The sequence below is a fragment of the Pleurodeles waltl genome, chromosome 3_1, assembly GCF_031143425.1.
Source record: "Pleurodeles waltl isolate 20211129_DDA chromosome 3_1, aPleWal1.hap1.20221129, whole genome shotgun sequence".
In the NCBI taxonomy this organism is placed as follows: domain Eukaryota; kingdom Metazoa; phylum Chordata; class Amphibia; order Caudata; family Salamandridae; genus Pleurodeles; species Pleurodeles waltl.
In genome coordinates, this window is record NC_090440.1 from 763,489,118 (window position 1) to 763,504,118 (window position 15,001).

At 41.8% G+C, this 15,001-nt stretch overlaps 1 protein-coding gene across 7 annotated transcripts in view; it reads right to left on the reverse strand.

Moving 5' to 3' along the window:
* The window catches only part of FAR1 (fatty acyl-CoA reductase 1), a 416,046-nt gene that overhangs the window by 371,473 nt on the left and 29,572 nt on the right, over positions 1 to 15,001 (reverse strand). The window contains exon 1 of one of the 7 annotated variants that reach the window (XM_069223565.1): positions 2,294 to 2,426. The exons of the other annotated variants lie outside the window; for them this stretch is intronic. The gene's annotated coding sequence lies outside the window, so the exon portion shown is untranslated. Of the gene's footprint in view, positions 1 to 2,293; positions 2,427 to 15,001 lie in introns of those variants that run through there. 7 annotated transcript variants of the gene reach the window in all.

Genomic DNA, 15,001 nt, shown 5'->3' on the forward strand with positions numbered 1-15,001 from the left:
GTAGAGGATGTACACCTGGCCATTCTTATGAAAACATCTCTTGGGGTATAATCATATATAGTGACCCTAAATCCACCATTAGCTGAATGGTCCTACCCCTCACATTAAAATTTGCTGGTGGTCTGGGTGGGCAGTCACCTTCACTAACCTTGTTGTGGATCCATAATAATGTGCCTGCCCCTTTCACAAATTCAAAATATTTCTCAAGTACAATTCCTACCCTGGACTTGGGACCAGTTTTACACATGAGTACAAAGCGCCCCTTCATTCCACATTTTTGCACTCCTTTCCCCCAAAGCAAAACATGTCTTTGCATCTGTACCATGGAACATGCTCCCACACCTGGTGCACATCTTGCTGTTGGATTTATTAGAGTTAGTGGTATCTTTGTCTACACAACTGATGTAAACATATTTCCTTTGGTTTTCTTTTCCATTTACTTCATCGAATATTCAGATTGTTAGACTACTTTTGCTATCTCAATGAGATCCTTCAACGATGATGGGTTCTTTGCTGCCCAGAGTCTTCACTGCTTTTTCTTGCTTCAGGATTAAACAATCATTAGTCACATATTACTTCATCTGTTCTTGTTCCAAACTGGCGCTTGATTAATTTATTTCTAGACTACAGGAACTATCCATCTACACTTGCTCCAATCTTTTGTGGTGCATATAAAACTTCTATCTTGTCATACAATGTTCACATCCTTTGCAAACCTTTATTCCAATCTTTTCTTTGCTTCCGTATATACATCTTCTATCTGTTGACCATTCTGTTCCAACATCACTGCCCCTCTTGGCCCCAATGTACTGAGAAGGATCACTTTCTTCCTGGTAGGTTCAAGATCTTGGCCATCCAATGCCACTAAATAGTTTTCAATCATGTCCTCCACCTCCTCCCAAGGGGTAGGTGGATTACCTGCTTGTGTGAGAAACATGGGTGGAGGTACAATTCCTTGGTTATTGCGATGGTATGGATCTACTAACTTTTAAACAACAAAAAATAATCAATACAATATTGAATTTTAGTATAATACTCTACTTGTTCTGCAATGTGTACGTTCCATGCAGTATTCAATACTAGTTGTTTTTTCCTTCCTTTGAATCTCATCTTATTTTCCTTGCAGTCCTTTGTGTTAATACCATCTTTTATCCTAGTTATATTTTCTTTCTTTTCCTGTAGTCCTTTATTTGTGTTATTTTCCTTTTCAGGCAGTCCGTCCTTTCTTTTAATAACCACTGAGCGTGGCTCCTTTAATGACCTCTGGGCATGGCTCCTTAAGGAAGCATCTGTGTGGGAATCGTCTGCTCTTCCCAAGTGCTAGCGTGATGAGGAACACCTATTTACCCAGTAAGATGTTTCAGGAAGCACACTGTCTAGCCAAAAGGTCTCTGACCTGAAATCAAGCACGTTCAACATCCACTTCCCCCCCCCCCACCCAGCTGTGCCTTTCATGGCATGTGAGACCGGCGCACAATAATACAGCTTGTTACTGCTCATTAACAATGCGTCTGGCGTCCCCAACCATGTGGTTGGTTCAAACTATTCCTCATGCTTTAGACCAGTGATACTCAAAGTGCAGCCCCTGTTGACCTTTACATGCGGCCCCCTGGTCAACACTGGCACTGGGCTGCTGCTTAATCGTTTAAGCACGAACATCAAAAAGATGTTAAATAAACAGGCAAGTGTTTTGTTTATTTAAAGCTTAGTAGAGTTAAAGAAAGAACATAAGCCTGGTGTCCTGCAGCACATAACTTTAGGAACACTTTCATTTTTAAAAACATCTTGCAGCAAACGTACACACATATGATAAAGTATCTTTAGCATTCAAAAAGTGTATTACATTAACACCCAGAGCCATTTCACTTTAGTAGATACGTTTAACAGTGCAAAGAGATTTTTTTTTTTATTTTTTTTTTTAATAGCTATAGTTTTCAAATATGGATTTAGAAACTTCATTTCACCCCCAGTACAGTGATCTGGGCCTAAATCCATCGTTTTTTTGCTGCCCATGCCATTCCAGTTCGGACCCAGCCATATGCAAATCAGTCTTGACCCTGTTCCCCATGGGAACAGTCCAGCCCGAACTGCTAGGCCAGGTCTTCCCTGGACTGGAAACAAGCATCCTGGGACCGGTTTCGGGGTTTCACCCCTCATCAGCCAGGCTAGCTTGAATCCAGTGGCATGGGAAGCACAGGACCCACGTCTGGGCATACCCTTCCCACAAGAAATAAGCATAATATGATAGGCACAGATCGCCTGGCTATGGCTACGGCTGTCCTGCAATGCTGACCTGGGCCAATGTTGGCAGTCGGCTCATCTACCCGTTGAATTGTCTGTACAAAACAGGCTTTGCAGGACAGGAGGCTGAAGCTGCTGGTAATGCCTGCTGCAGCAGGCCGTCTGCACAGCACTACATTGATGATGTGGTCTGAAGGAGAAAGTAGATGAAAAAAATGCAATGATCCTTACTTCTTTATACATTTTCAAACTACACATCTGTCTGAGGGGCAAGCAGTATGGCACAGCTTTTCATACAACAACCACTTTGTAGCCGGTGTGATACCATTAAATGTTTTCATTCCTCTGCCTACTTCTGCCAGTTGAACAAGGTGACTCAGTCTTTGGTGTTACTTAACCTTACAATGTGATCATTTTAACACCATTCCGTTTTGGGAAGCAAGACCTTGGAGCACAGATTAAAAGTATCTTGTTTACGCTTCTAACATGGTTAGTGCAAAATCCTTCCAATTCCATACTGCGGAGTAAATAGAATTTATTTTTATTGCGGACTCAGATTTAAGGCAAGAGACTGGAAGACAGCGAAGGAGCAAAGAGTATACGGGAGAATGGTTTGTGCTGAATTTGTAGGGTAACGGGGTCCTGAGCCGACTGTTTTCCTGCTGTCAACACTTTCAGAGCCCAAACCAAAACATACTCCCTAGTATGGACTCCACTCAGACATCCTAGCCTGGCACTTTAGATTTAGTACAATGCAGTGGTAGCTGAAAACAAAAGGTCAGAGGACATGAGCTATAGAAACTTTGAACCACTGCTCGGAAATATCGCTGTCCTGCACATGAAGCTTCTTTTCACAACAAACCGAAAAAGCGGAATGTCATATGTCTGTCAAGTAATATTTCCCAGAGGAATTTGGTACCATTTAACAGTTGGGAGGAGATGTGGATGTGGGAGGATCAAACTGCGGCCTCACTTAGTGCAGCATAGTGAGAGTCCGGGCAAATCACTTAATCTCACTTTGCCTAAAAATGTGAATTATAATGAGTGAAATGCATCTGCGTAATTCCCATGTAATGTACACAATCTTATATATAGTCGCCCAACCAACCCAATGTAAAGTACAATGCTCTGTTGCTTCCTAGCTAGGATTGCGCTATACAAATAGTAAGACATACACGCATGTGAATTAAGTGTGGTTTCACACACAATGATAGGCTAATCATCAAAACACCTTGAACCAAATATTGGATGTGCTAGCCTATGGCATATCTAATATCTGTAACATGGTTGCATTCTTGATGCCACAAGTATGGCAAGCAGACAATACCCATTGCCATTCCTGTACAACTGTGCAGTTCTACAATGACAGATGATATGGGAAAGACTGCTTTAAAAATTAAGTAAAGAGGCATAATTAGCACTGTTCTACGAGATTTTGTTTTATTCTTTTTTCATTGGTTTCATGCATCATAATTATTTGAAATTAAAAATTACTCACCAGATACTGCAAACTAAACTTTCCTATAAATGTAGAGACTCTCATCCAATTAGGCTTACTTTGAAGCTAAAGTAATGTGATAATGTGCTGATGAGTTGTCTGCCTATGGCTGTGTGTTCTTTAATATGATAATACATATATAGCAGAGTAAATATGATCATAGGTAATGTACCAGTAAGGGTGTAACAATATATTGTTTATAAGGGACTGTATAATTATGCATAACATGTCCATGTTTGACCATATAGATATTATTATTAAATATATGTGCATATGAGCCTAGATACAAAGGGATCAGTGTAATGCATGGATATATATATATATACACATTATATATATATATATATCAGGGATGTGGAATTCCTATCGCCCGACGCCCGGGACATCTTGTTTGGGGTCAAGGGCAACAAGTTTTTATGTTTACTTTGTCCTTGGGACAAGTAGGCCCAACCCCCTGCAGCACAAACCCTTTGGCTGCCTGTTTACAGAGAGTTGAACTCTCTGCAGTTGAGATAATGTGTTTCCAAAGGATAATGCTGTTCGAACTTGTATTTATGGTTCATTATTTGAAAGCCTTCATTTTTAGGGTGCGTGCTGTAAATAAATGTTTTAAGGTCACACTTCACTACTGACGTTGGTTCCAGTACAAAAAAATAAAACGTGTACACACATGTTTGAAAAGTTTAGGCTAAGAGGCTAAGTATAATGCTCCCAGAATGCTCTCTGATTATATGCAAATGAAGTGTCATTTAGTAAAATGTGTTGATGCATGCTAGTATTTCCCAAAAATATTTCTAATGGAAAATCAGTGTAACCATTTTCAACACTATTATGGGAAGCATGAAAATAAACAAACACTGACAAAGCCAACTGATCTGACATATTTTTATAAGTCTTTTAGTTTTATCAATGCGTGTCTTGTTTTGACATGGCTTTTGTAACACTTTATTGTTGTGGCAGCTACCAGGCCCTCAACATTGTAACAAACATTGGCAAAACCCCCCCAAAAAGTTTTTGAACTCTTAAAGCACACGTTGCCACCAGCGGCATAACAAAGGCCCCGCAGCTGCCCTCCAGGGGGCCCCGTCAGCACAGCACCTGCCCTGAGTGAGTCTGGAGAGGGTGCTCCTCCATGTTCTTTGCAAAGGGGCACCCTCCAGTTTCGTTACGTCACTGATTGCCACTGTAGTTCCTGACACTGAACAAAACTACTTTGTGTGGCAATATGCTCCTTGTGGAAGAGCAGAATGCGATCACTCACAGTAAAGCCAGCCAAAAGAGAGAGAAATAGAAGTTTAATAAAAACAAAATGTCTTTGTTAACACCAGACCTAATTAGGGACCAAGACCCACATGTAGGTAGCTTTTTGCATGTCGCAAACAGCGACTTTCGCTGTTTGCGACGTGCAAAAAGCACATTGCGATGCACAAACCCAGTTTTGCGATTCAGTAACCTGGTTACCGAATCACAAAACGGGTTTGCGACTCGCAATTAGTAAGAGGTGTTCCCTTCCTAATTGCAACTCGCAGTGCAATGTAGGATTGTTTTGTGACCGCGAACGCGGGCGCAAACCAATCGCAGTTTGCACCCATTTCAAATGGGTGCTAACACTTTCGCAAAAGGGAAGGGATCCCCATGGGACCCCTTTCCCATTGTGAATGTCACTGTAAAAAAAAAATTCAGAGCAAGCAGTGTCCTGTGGACCACTGCCTGCTCTGAAAAAATGAAACGAAAACGTTTCATTTTTCGTTTTTGTTATGCATCTCGTTTTCCTTTAAGGAAAACGGGCTGCATTACAAAAAAAACTGCTTTATTGAAAAGCAGTCACAGACATGGTGGTCTGCTGTCTCCAGCAGGCCACCATTCGTGAGGGGGTCGCAAATTGCGACCCACCTCATGATTATTCATGATGTGGGCATTTGCGAAGCCCTTGCGAATCACAGATGGTGTCAAGGACACCATCCTACATTCGGATTTGCGACTCGCAATTTGCAGGTCACAAATCTGAACCTACCTACTTGTGGCCCCAAATTCTTAAAGAAAGTCACAAAAGTGCACCCATGGTATATGTCGTACCCCTATAAAATATTTGTGAACTGTATTTTAGCGTGGGTAAATACGATGTGTAGATTTGCTCATGTGAAAATCTATTGAGCATTTGCAAGTTCATTTTCCCTCCAGCCACTTTCTTCCCAACCCTGGAAGAAGTTCTAATTCTGCCATTGTCAGGAGTAAATGTCCAACCTTTCTTATTATGGGAAAATATTAGAGAGAAGCTGGTAAAAATCTTTAAAACATGCAGGTTAGTAGGTTTGCAGACTCAAAGGCATTCCAGCCCTGGAACTATTGCTTACTGCTTCCTCCAGCCCCAGTATGCAGATCTGCAGAAAGGTGGCAAAATAAGGAAATTTCTACAGTAGGGATTGAAACTGCAAGTATTCAAGCCCTACTATGGTAGTAGCCCTGGCATAATCAGAGAGGCTATTAATTGCTGCCATAATTTGTCGCCACACTACATGGCACCAAAGGGACAAGTAGATCTTTTTACAGGACAAGTAGATTTGAGAAGCAACCTGTCCCCTGGACAAGTAGATATTTTAATAAATTCCACACCCCTGTATATATATATATATATATATATATATATATACACACACACACACACACACACACACATATATGGAAAATGTCACTTACCCAGTGTACATCCATCTAGGGTTGGGCTCGGAGTGTTACAAGTTGTTTTCTTCGAAGAAGTCTTTCGAGTCAAGAGATCGAGGGACTCCTCCCCTTTCGGCTCCATTGCGCATGGGCGTTGACTCCATCTTAGATTGTTTTCCCCGCAGAGGGTGAGGTAGGAGGTGTGTATTATAGTAATAGTGCCCATGCAATGGAGTAAACATGTATGTACATAATGTATTTTAAAGTGATATATTTACAAATTAAAATAATACAACACCACCATGCATTTCAGTGTGGTGTTTATAAAATACCACCAAGGGTAAAACCTATTCAGTGAAACCCCTAATAAAACCTACCTTTCTTTAATCAACGTAGTCACATATTGAATACAATCGTCAGGCCAAATTGCCTATTTGTCTATTAGTATTATCCGGACACTGAAATGCATGGTGGTGTTGGTGTATTATTTTGGTTTCACTTAAACAGTGCACTGGGAGAGACTTAATTTAGACTATTCATATTCATTAACATTTTGGAATAATTATAGCTTTAAGTTTTGATTACTTTATTGACAGCATGATATTCAGACTTTGTTACTCTATACATTTGGAGAAAGATAGAGAATTAATACTGTGTAATTTCTGTTTTTTAATATATATGTGTTACTTTTTGTAGAGGTGCCAGTGTCCTCAGATTGTCCTGAAGAGGCCACGAGTTTAGAGGCCGAAACGCATCGACACTAGCCTTGTGGGATCAAGGGCTTGTAATTAATGTATTGAGAGGTAAAAAAAAAATCAGAAGCACTACATAAATACCTTAAAAAATTGCTAGGTGTTTTCAGCTGGGTGCTAACCCCTTGGTCATCTTTATAAGGCAGGATCACAATGAGAATGGAGCTATAGTGACCTTTATGAGTTATTTCGTTGGCCATTTCCCATTTTGATGTTTTGGTTGTGCTTAGTTTTAAGTAAATTGTGTTGTGTAATTTATGTAATAGTTATTGATATGATGTGTAACTGCTGATTATATATATATATATATATATATATATATATATATATATATGTGTTTTCATGATGAGGTATACATTGTTATCTGTAAATAAAGAAATATGTATGGGAAAGTAATTGACCCTATTAACCAAAAGTGAGTTTATTGGTTAGTTTAATTAATGAATAGATTTGTCCCTACCTGCTAATTTTTTGTGTATATGCTTTTGCATAGACTAGTAAGCAGTTATTTCCCCAAAAGCGGTGGTTCAGCCTGTAGGAGTTGAAGTTGTTTGAAACAAAGTTCATAGTACTGCTTGTCCTACTGAGGCTTGTTGTGCTGTTAACACATCCACGCAGTAGTGCTTGGTAAACGTATGAGGCGTAGACCATGGGGCTGCCTTACATATTTCAGTCATTGGAATGTTTCCTAGAAAGGCCATGGTAGCACCTTTCTTTCTAGTTGAGTGTGCCCTCGGTGTAATAGGCAGTTCTCTTTTTGCTTTGAGATAACAAGTTTGAATGCATTTAACTATCCATCTAGCAATGCCTTGTTTGGAAATTGGGTTTCCTGTATGAGGTTTTTGGAAAGCAACAAATAATTGTTTTGTTTTCCTAATTTGTTTTGTTCTGTCAATGTAGTACATTAACGCTCTTTTGATGTCTAATGTATGCAGTGCTCTCTCAGCTACAGAATCTGGCTGTGGGAAGAACACTGGTAGTGCTACTGTTTGATTCAAGTGGAACAGTGATATGACTTTTGGTAAAAAATTTGGATTTGTCCGTAGAACTACTTTATGCTTGTGTATTTGAATAAATGGTTCTTGTATGGTAAATGCTTGGATTTCACTGACTCTTCTTAGAGATGTGATGGCAATTAGAAATGCAACTTTCCATGTTAAATATTGCATTTCACATGAGTGCATGGGCTCAAAAGGTGGTCCCATGAGTCGTGTTAAGACAATGTTGAGGTTCCATGAAGGAACTTTTGGTGTCCTTGGTGGTATAATTTTTAGGCCTTCCATAAAGGCCTTTATGACTGGTATTTTAAACAGTGAAGATAAGTGGGTAATTTGCAGGTAAGCTGAAATTGCAGTAAGATGTATCTTAATGGATGAAAAAGCTAGTTTTGACTTTTGCAAATGCAGCAAGTAGCTTACGATATCTTTAGCAGATGCGTGTAAGGGTTGAATTTGAATATTATGGCAATAATAAACAAACCTTTTCCACTTATTTGCATAGCAATGTCTAGTGGTTGGTTTTCTAGCTTGTTTTATGACTTCCATACATTCTTGTGTAAGGTCTAAGTGTCCGAACTCTAAGACTTCAGGAGCCAAATTGCTAGATTCAGCGATGCTGGATTGGGGTGTCTGATCTGCTGATTGTGTTGAGTTAACAGATCTGGTCTGTTTGGTAGTTTGATATGAGGCACTACTGAGAGGTCTAGTAGTGTTGTGTACCAAGGTTTTCTTGCCCAAGTTGGTGCTATGAGTATGAGTTTGAGTTTGTTTTGACTCAACTTGTTTACTAGATATGGAAGGAGTGGGAGAGGGGGAAAAGCGTATGCAAATATCCCTGACCAACTCATCCATAACGCATTGCCCAGAGACTGATCCTGTGGGTACCTGGATGCGAAGTTTTGTCATTTTGCGTTTTCTTTTGTTGCAAACAGGTCTATTTGTGGTGTTCAACAATTTTGGAAGTAAGTGTGTAGTACTTGGGGGTGAATCTCCCATTCGTGGATCTGTTGGTGATCCCGAGAGAGAGTCTGCTAATTGATTCTGTATCCCTGGAATGAACTGTGCTATTAGGCGAATGTGGTGGTGTATCGCCCAATGCCATATTTTTTGTGTCAGGAGACACAACTGTGTTGAGTGTGTTCCTCCCCGTTTGTTTAGGTAATACATTGTTGTCTGTTTTGACAAGAATGTGTTTGTGGCTTATTATTGGTTGAAATGCTTTTAACGCTAGAAATACTGCCAATAGTTCTAAGTGATTTATGTGAAACTGTTTTTGCAGAGAGTCCCATTGTCCCTGAATGCTGTGTTGATTGAGGTGTGCTCCCCACCCTATCATGGAGGCATCTGTAGTTATTACGTATTGAGGCACTGGGTCTTGAAAAGGCCGCCCTTGGTTTAAATTTATATTGTTCCACCATTGAAGCGAGGTGTATGTTTGGCAGTCTATCAACACTAGATCTAGAAGTTGACCCTGTGCTTGTGCCCATTGTGATGCTAGACACTTTTGTAAGGGTCGCATGTGCAATCTTGCGTTTGGGACAATGGCTATGCATGAAGACATCATGCCTAGGAGTTTCATTACTATTTTGACTTGTATTCTTTGGTTTGGATACATGGCCTGTATTACATTGTGAAATGCTTGTACTCTTTGTGGACTTGGAGTGGCAATAGCTTTTGCTGTGTTGATTATTGCCCCCAAGTATTGCTGTGTTTGACACGGCTGAAGGTGTGACTTTGTGTAGTTGACTGAAAAACCTAGTTTGTGTAGGGTTTCTATGACGTACTTTGTGTGTTGTAAACACCGTTCTAGTGTGTTGGTTTTGATTAACCAATCTTCTAGGTACGGGAACACATGTATTTGCTGCCTTCTGATATGCGCAGCTACTACTGCCAGGCATTTTGTAAAAACTCTTGGCGCAGTTGTTATTCCGAATGGCAACACATTGAATTGGTAATGTACCCCTTGGAATACAAATCTTAGGTACTTTCTGTGTGACGGATGTATTGGTATATGGAAATATGCATCCTTTAGGTCTAGTGTGGTCATGTAGTCTTGTTGCTTGAGCAGTGGAATTACGTCTTGTAATGTCACCATGTGAAAGTGGTCTGATTTGATGTAGGTATTTAATGTTCTGAGATCCAATATAGGTCAGTGTTTTGTCCTTTTGGGTATGAGAAAGTACAGAGAGTAAACTCCTGTTCCTTTCTGTTGAATTGGTACTAATTCTATTGCTCCTTTTTTTTTAGTAATGCCTGGATTTCTAGTCCTAGAAGATCCATGTGTTGTTTTGACATAGTGTGTTTTTGGTGGAACGTTTGGAGGGAATCTGAGAAATTCTATGCAATAACCATGCTGGATAATTGCCAGTACCCAAGTGTCTGTTGTTATCTCCTCCCAATGTTTTTAAAATGTGTTAGTCTCCCCCCCCACAGGTGTTATGTGTTGGGGATTTGTGACTTGGAAGTCACTGCTTGTTTTGAGGAGCTTTGGAACTTCCCTCTATTCTTTTGGAATTGACCCCCTCTATATTGTCCCCGAAAACTTCCCCGCTGATATTGACATTGATAAGTGGGCCTTGTTTGCGAGGTTGTGGGTTCTGTAGCTTGTCCTCGAAACCCCCCTCTAAACTGTGTTTTGCAAAATGTGCCTGCTCTGTGGGGAGTAGAGTGCGCCGATGGCTTTGGCCATATCAGTGTCTTTTTTAAGTTTTTTCTATAGCAGTGTCCACCTCCGGCCCAAACAACTGCTGTCCATTAAAAGGCATATTCAGCACGGCTGGTTGTATTTCCGGCTTAAATCCTGATGTACACAACCATGCGTGTCTCCTTATTGTTACTGCAGTATTTACTGTCCTCGCAGCTGTATCTGCTGCATCCATTGCTGACCGTATCTGATTTGAGATACTTTGTCCTTCCTCCACCACTTGTTGTGCCCTTTTTTGGAACTCTTTGGGTAAGTGTTCTACGAAATGCTGCATTTCGTCCCAATGAGCCCTATCATATCTTGCCAGAAGTGCTTGTGAGTTGGCAATACGCCATTGGTTTGCTGCAACCCTTTTCCCTGCATCGTCAAATTTGTGACTCTCCTTGTCTGGAGGTGGTGCGTCTCGAGGTGTGAGAGTTTGCTCTCTTGCGAACTGCCCCTACCACCACAGAGTCTGGTGTTAATTGCTGCGTGATATACACAGGGTCTGTAGGCGGTGGCATGTACTTTTTCTCCACCCTTGGAGTTATGGCCCTGCCCTTCACAGGCTCCTGAAACACCTGTGTGGAGTGTTTTAGCATTCCAGGTAGCATAGGTAAGCTCTGGTATTGGCTGTGAGTGGAGGATAGTGTATTAAACAAAAAGTCATCCTCAATTGGTTTTGCATGCAAGGTGACGTTATGGAAAGCTGCTGCCCTTGAGACCACCTGCGTGTAAGATGTACTGTCCTCAGGTGGGGACGGTCTTGCTGGGTAACAGTCTGGGCTGTTATCCGATACTGGCGCATCATAAAGGTCCCATGCGTCGGGATCGTCCTGACTCATTGCAGTGTGCGTAGGGGATTGCATCAGTGGTGGAGTGACTACCGGTGATGTGTGTATTGATGGTGGTGGAGATGGTGGCGGAGTTGTCTGTCTTGCCACCTTTGCCTGTGGCTTCTTGTCCTTATCTTGAAAGGCAAGTCTTCTTTTCATTTTAATTGGTGGAAGAGTGCTTATCTTCCCTGTGTCCTTTTGAATGTGGAGCCTCCTTTGAGTGTAGTCTGGCTCCATTGATTCTAGTTCTTGTGTGAACTTATGCCCTTGCATTTGGGAGGACAATCCCTGTTCCTCTGTGTAGGAACCTGATTTCGGTTCAGAGGCTGGATGTTTGGGAATGGAAACCTTTTCGGTAGCCTTTTTCGGCTCAGACGACACTTTCTTTTCGGCGTCGTGATCTCTTGGTGCCTACCCATTTCGGTGCCGCTGTCTCGGTGCCGAACTTGCTCGGAGCCGCTGTCTCGGGCTCGAGATTGCTGTGTGCCGGTATCTCGACCGGAGTTGCATGACTTCGACACAAGCGTGCCCTTTTTCGGTGCCGATGAACGGTCACCTATTTTTCGGGTTAAGCCATGGCCTGTTGGCAGTGGCGTCCCCTGGGCTTTTGTGCTCTTCTCGTGAGTTTTATGTTTCGACGTCTTACTCACGGTTTTCGGCGTTTCTTCGGGATCGAGCTCATCCGAGTCCGACCCCAGGATGGAGAAGCTTTCCTCTTCCTCCTCCAAAAGCCTTTGTCCTGTCGGCGCCGACGCCATTTGCAGTCTTCTCGCTCTTCGGTCTCTTAATGTCTTCCTCGACGGAAACGCTCGACAGGCTTCATAAGTATCTTCTTTGTGTTCTGGAGACAAACACAAGTTACAGACCAGGTGCTGATCTGTATACGGATACTTGTTGTGACATTTTGGGCAGAAGTGGAATGGGGTCCGTTCCATCAGCCTTGAAGAGACACGTGGCCAGGCCGACCAGGCCCCAACGGGGGAAATCGAAAAAACCCCAAAGGGCCACCGGAGCTCTTCAAAAGTCTGTGTCGATCTGTAGTAACTAACCCGATACCGAACACAAACAATACCGTCGAATTTTCCGAGATTCTAACTAACTTTCCGAACCGAAACACGGAGCGAAAAGGAACACGTCCGAACCCGATGGCGGAAAAAATAACAATCTAAGATGGAGTCGACGCCCATGCGCAATGGAGCCAAAAGGGGAGGAGTCCCTCGATCTCGTGACTCGAAAGACTTCTTCGAAGAAAACAACTTGTAACACTCCGAGCCCAACACTAGATGGCGGGATGTGCAAAGCATGTGTATCTGCAGCTACACATGCCATCGAGAAAATATATATATATATATATATATATATATATATATATATATATATATATATACACATATATACACATATACACACACACACACACACAGATAAGCAGCAGTTAGGACTAACTTTTCCCCACAGAGGAAGAGTTTTTTGTTTTGTAAATAACTTTGATGCAGTTAGACGAATCTTCACATGACTGCAACTCACTTTAGCTGCTATATGGAAAGGTTCAGGGTGATTCGTCAAGCGGGGGCCGAGAAAAAGGAGGTGCTCCCAAAACACTTTCCCCATGCAAGGTCTATGATGATTTTTAAATTTTTAGACATGGCTGCAGCTGGAAGTGCTGAACGGAATTACAACAAATTTGGCAGAAAGCTAGATCTTGGTCTAGAAAGAGCCCTTTTTGTAATTTGGTGTAAATCTGTTCAGCAGTTTCAGAGCTATTAAAGGTAAAATATATATCTATATCTATCTAGGGACACGGATCCTTCGCAGATCCATCAGCGGTGGATCCGGGGGAAAAGCAAGGGCCTGATTGGATGGCTACAACCTGAAAGAAATGTTGAAGCTGGCATTTTGTTTGTCGTTTGGCAAGGGGAGGCAAAAATAGAGTGTGAAAACAAATAAGGAGTCAGGACACCGGTATCATGACCCCGTAGAGCACGTGGAGAGGTCCTTGAGGGAACCCTCATGGGCAAGATATTGCCCAAACTTTTTTGGGCCAATCCGCAGATCCACCGCGGTGCTCAGTGTGGGCCCCAGTATAAAACTTTGCAAAGGATCCGCAGATCTAAAACACAAATGGAGAAAAAATAAAATACTCACTCACCAACCCCTTTGCACGGCGTGGGGTTGAGTGCATGCGCGGGGGCTGGCTGCAAGGCCTGGCCGTGCACAGTGGTGGTGGCTGTAATAATGTACGGTAATTATTATATATTACTTTACATTAAAAACACACACAAAGGTTACAGGGACGTTACAATTCTAATTCCAATTGCACACTTGTGCTACAAACCCAATTGAGCAAGTCAATTAACTTTTTTTTAAATTATCAATTGTCATCTGGGAATAATTAACTTCCATTCCTATTAAGGACCTTGTGCCATAAAGACGATTACCTAGAGGCATACAAAGAGTCTTGAAGCGTCACCTACGTTTTGTGCTCCGCCCCAGCATCAAAACTCTTTCTCCTTATAGGTCCTCGTCACTGGCTTTCAGTGCACACAACTGGGGCATGCAAGTCAATAAGCTTCTTGTGCCATCACTTTGTACGGACAAAGAAACTCTGCTAGCTCTGTGAGGTCCCCACCAAACTATCTGGCTGAAAAAATAAATATGCTCAGCAAGAACTTACAATGGGGTTAAAGATATATTTGCTGATTAATCTCGGATCAGTAAATAAAAATAAAATGGCGTCAAAATAAGTGTATGCACCAACAAAATATGACATCTGCCAGCGGCTAGGTCATAGTGTCCGCCCCCCCCACCCCGTTTGTTCATGCTAAATAGCATCTAATTATTTGCTGCTGCTGTAAAGCATGAACAAAAGGCATTGGCAGAACAAATAGGTCTCAAAGGGGAGCCACCAAACAGGAATGTGTTATCTCTGAGCTTTAAGAAGGCAAAAGTCATTTTTAGTTCAAGTGCCCCAGTGCTTTGACCTGTTGTAATTTATCTGTGGGCTTTTAACCACGCCCATCGAATGCCCATCACCATCAATCTTTAATGGGCTTGCCATTCAAAAATCCTTGGTTAGCATTGGTAAATGCTTTAGGTTTGTCCCTCCTTAGGGCGGTTGTTTTACCACCTTGGACACCGACCCCTTTACATGGATAAATTGCACGTCAGCGGATACATTTGACTGAAAGTGAACAACTTTTTCCCTTTGTGTCTCGCCTTCTCGCTCAAGCTCATGGCGCTTTGAATCGGCTCACTTATATCAACTGTTTTACTTTTCATTTTCAATTTATGTGGCAGGAAAAGTCCAGTTAGGAATTAACAACGCTAACAGC